We start from the raw sequence: 4,715 nt of genomic DNA, 5'->3' as shown, positions 1-4,715 counted from the left end.
CATCACTGGGTCAGGCCCGAGCGGCTTGGGGATCATGCAGCCCGAGGGGCGCCCCCAACAAGGTAAGCTAACAACATGGAATAAAAAGGGATACACACTGCAGGGACGGACCCATGCGGCCTGGGAATAATGCAGCCCTGGGGGGCGCTCCCAGTTGGAAATAGAACTCGAAAAGATGTCATCTGATGATGTCGAGGACGAAGGAGCGTTGGTGTAGCAAGCTCGGTGGGCTGCGGGAGCCGATCCTCATGAGCCCCCAGGCCCAGGGGCCTCGGGAGGCTCCGGAGGCGCTGGCGGCTCCTCACGGGCCATCTCCATCCCTGCCAGGGCTGCGGAACGCCTGGCCTCCCGTGCCTCCATGATGCCCCTCATGAGGCGCTGGTACGTGTCAGCCGCGTTCTGCAAACCGTAAGGCATGCGAACGTAGCTGTGGGGTGGGCCTCCGCAGCGCCCCACTCGCGAGGGCCAGAGGCGCTCCAGAGAGGCGACTCAGTTGAGCCCTGGTATGTCGATGCAGACGCGCAGCCCACCATCCTCACCTGGATGGGGAGCCACTGCTGGTAGGCGGCGGCCACCTTTCATGACTCTTGACTCCTGTAGCTCCTGAATGGCCTTGCCGACGAACTCCTGAGGGCTGGGTCTCCTTGCCTTGCTCCTTCTGGAGGGAAACGTGCTTCGAAACACGCCTCCATGTGGTGCCCAAGCGCCTCCCTCGTGACCCTGGCTAGGTCGGTGGCCCTCCAGGGGAGAGCCCCCGAGCCTTGCATGAGGAGGGCGCCGGGCACGCTTTCCTGTGCGATGGAAGGAGGTTCCCCCCAGGTAGGCGCGGGCCCAGAGGGGCCTCCTCCTGAGTGGTCGGGTCGGACGATGTCTTCTTCTTCTTAGGGGCGGTCTCGGGCGGCCTCCTGCTTCCACGATCCGGGTCTTCCAGTGACGCGGCCTGAAAGGCTCGTTCCAGGGAACACACCGCGTCCTTCTCTTCATATGGCACAGTGATGACTCCGCCGCTTCCTAGCATCTTGCTGACATTGTAGCCGTGGTGAGTTACGGCCATGAACTTGGCCAGCGCTGGGTACCCAAGTATGGCGTTGTACGGCAGGCGAATGTGAGCGACGTTGAAGGTGATGAGGTCGGTGCGGTAGTTGTCGCGTGCCCCGAAGGTGACAGGGAGGCGGACCTGCCCAATCAGGACCGTGTAGCCGTCGGTGATACCGGAGAAAGGCTTGGTTGGCTGAAGCTGGTTGTAGGGCACTTGGAGGTTGTTGAATGTTTCCACAGACAGGACGTTGAGCCCTGCCCCGCCATCGATGAGGGTCTTAGTGACCACCATGTTGCTGATGATTGGGGAACAAAGCATCGGGAGGACTCCGGCTGTAGCCGCACACTTGAGCTATTCTGCTGAGCTGAACGTGATGGTACCCACTGACCACCTGAGAGGACGCGTGGCTTCGAGCCTGGGGAGGACCGCGTTCACTTCGCGTGCGAACTGCTTGAAGATGCACTGGGAGGCTGGGGTTTGTGCCCCGCCCAGGATGCAGGCGATCACGCGCGGCTCCTGGAAGCCCCCAGCCCCCTCGTCCTGGTGGCAGTCTTCATTTCTCCTTGGCTGCGGTGGCAGCGGTGGGAGGCCTGCGTTGCCTTGCGGGCGATCCTTGCGAGGCTGATCCCTCCAGCCTCCCTCGCGAAGCGGGTCTTGCCAGCGATCCTCGCGAGGTTGATCGCGCCACCCTTGGCGTGGGCCACGGTCTTCCCAGCGCCCTGCGTTCCTTCCTCCTCCTCGGCCGTAGCCCCGGTCACTATGGTCAGGGTGACGGCCGATCCTTCCTTCTCGCACGGCTCGGAGCTCTTGACATTCGTTGGTGTTTTGGGTGTGGAGGTCGTGGTACACATAGTACCGGCTGCCCTTGGAAGGTTCGGGCTGATCTCTGCCCCGCTTGGTGCCTGGTTCTTACGCGACCACGGCAGCCCCCTTGCGCTTCATGTCCTTGGCCTTGGGCTTCTTCTCTTCTGGGTCCGCGGCAGGCAGCTCGAGGAGGGGAGACGCCCTTCCTCGGCTCTGGTGCACTTGGTTGCCAGGTTGAACAGTTCCTGGGAAGTGCACAGGTGTTCATGCATTGCCAGCTCCTCCTTCATCTTGACGTCGCACACGCCGTCGGAGAAGGCCGAGATGATGGCCTCCTTAGTCACCTTGGGAATCTTGAGGCGCGTGTTGTTGAAGCGCTGGATGTACTTCTACAGGGTCTCCCCGGGCTGTTGCTTGATGCGGCGCATGTCGCTCATGGCGGGTGGCCGGTCGCGAGTGCCTTGGAAGTTGGCGATGAAGCGGGTGCGCATCTCGTCCCAGGAGGATATTGTGCCTGGAGCCAGGTTCAGGAGCCAGGTGCGGGCCCCGTCCTTGAGTGCCATGGGGAACCAGTTCGTCATGACCTTCTCGTCTCCGTTGGCAGCTTTGATCCCAGCTCGTAGAGCTGGAGGAACTCCGCAGGGCAGCCGTGCCGTCGTAGCGACGAGGCAAGTCTGGCTTGAACTTGCCGGGCCACGCGACATTGCGTAGCTCGGCGGTGAAGGCGCGGCAGCCTGCTGTGGCCACGGCAGGCCTTGGATGACGGGGAACTTGGTCTTGCATGTCCCCACGCGCTGCAGCTAGGAGCAGCGCGGGGTCTTAACGCGCGGGAGCAGGAGCATGGTCGCGACGTGCTGGAGCAGGGAGCGCCCGAGCAGCTTCTTGCGGGCAAGGGACTTCTTGACAACTCTGCTCTTGCTGCGCTGGCGCCTGACGGAGCGGGTTCCGCCCAGGGGCCACGGGCCTTAGAGCCATGGCACCTTCCCGAGGAGGAAGCGGCCGGGGCGCCGCCGGAGCTTCATTGCCCACGCGGGGCAGGGTGCGGTGCAGCGGAACGGACGGCGCAGGAGAGCCCCCTGCGGCACGGATGAGCTCGGCGACGTGGTCGAGCCATTCTTCCTAGACGTCGTCGACGGGACGGTAGCGCAGGAGCTCGTTCGCCGCGATGAGTGCAGCTCGAGCCTCCATGGGCGCGCGGAGCGCGCGGGACGAAGAACCAGCTGGGGTGAGCGAGGGAGTTGTGGTGCGGTCGTCTTGCTGCACGGACGGATGCTGGGATGATACTTGCTGCTCGTCCCCCGCCGGGCCGGTGGCGGCATTCATGGCAGGTGACGGGGAACGGCGAGGATGCCCGCCGACAGGGGCCATCCGGGCGACGCGGGCAGCGAGCGCGGCCCGGCACTTGGCGCGGGCCCGACGAGCGTCAGACATGGGCGTGATGGTCGGAGGAGAACGGGGCGGTGGATGACGAATCCTGGCGCACCCCTACCTGGCGCGCCAAATGTCGGATTTCGGGTTCCGGCAGACCCTTGAGGTTCGAATACTAGGGTGCGTACGGAGATTTCGCCTCCTACCTACCTGCACTCCTCCACCTTACTAGGATCTAAACAAAGGAAAGAACAACACAAGAGACACAGGGTTTATACTGGTTCGGGCCACCGTTGTGGTGTAATACCCTACTCTAGTGTGTGGTGTGGTGGATTGCCTCTTGGGCTGATGATGATGAACAATACAAGGAAGAACAGCCTCGCGAGGGTCTGCTCTTGGCTGGGGCGATGAACTACTGGGAGGAGCTCAGTCACCCCCCTCTCCGTCTTTCTCTACCTGACCTTCTCTATCTTTCCCACTCTCTGGCCAGCTCTTTCTTCCCCGGCCTCTAGCCTCTCTCTCTTTCTGTCTTTTTTCTGCCTGTGGGTGGCTGGTCTTATTTATAGAGGCCCTGGTCCTCTTCCCAAATATCGAGCGGGAAGGGAGCCAACAATGGCGGGCCAATTTGAAGGGGGACAGCTAGTATCAACTATCCTGACAAAAGCAGTCTTCGCCTGCGCAAAGCTCTGGTGATGACGCCGTCTTGGGCTCCATGGTGACCTCCATCTCGTAGTCCTCCTGGTCTTGGTCTCGTTTCACCGAAATGGCAACCTTTGCCTGATGCCTCGGTACTCCGCGGCTGCGCTTGCCCCCTTTGCACCAAAGAGGAAGAGAGGACGCTGCGCGGGCTGGCACCCGCCTGGCGCCCCCGGTCGTCATGGCTTGCATCACGGGCACCTCGTGAGGTACCCCGCCTTGATCTCTCCGCCTCCTCGTGAGACAGCCTGACGAGGCCGCGCCTAAGGAAGCTCCGCGTCGTCCGCCCCATGAGGCTTGGCCCCTCGCGAGGGTCTTGGGTTTGTGTCGGTGAAGATGGGCCGTGCTGGGCCCCCCTTTGAGCCATGCTGCAGGCAGGCAAGTCTGGGGACCGCCGTTCCCAGAACGCCGACAGTAGCCCCCGGGCCCAAGGCGCGCCCGGACTTGGCCGTGTAGGGAGGCGGAAGGGCAAGAGTGAAGCGCCGCGGGCCCTAACAGCCTGCGGCCTTGGGCGCCGCGTGGTGGTTGGTTGGTCGTGGGCGTCTCCACTTCCCCATGGCGCCTCGGCAACTGCACGGATTGAACAAGTCCCTGCATGCAAAGTGGGTCATGATTACCTGTAATCGTGGAGGTCGGCGGTTGGCCTTCGCCGGCCACAAGTACGGGACAGCGCGCGCCCTTCCAGTCCATCCCTCCTTGCTTCTCCTTCTTCCCGATCCTTGCTCCGTCTTGCTGCGATGGCTCCGCGGGTTCTCGGTGGCAGAGAAGGGAAAAGCTCCCGAGAGGAGCCAGACCCACTCCCGCCGAA

Source organism: Triticum urartu, chromosome 6 (assembly GCF_003073215.2).
Source record: "Triticum urartu cultivar G1812 chromosome 6, Tu2.1, whole genome shotgun sequence".
Lineage (NCBI taxonomy): Eukaryota > Viridiplantae > Streptophyta > Magnoliopsida > Poales > Poaceae > Triticum > Triticum urartu.
Note: the sequence above shows the minus strand (reverse complement) of the source record.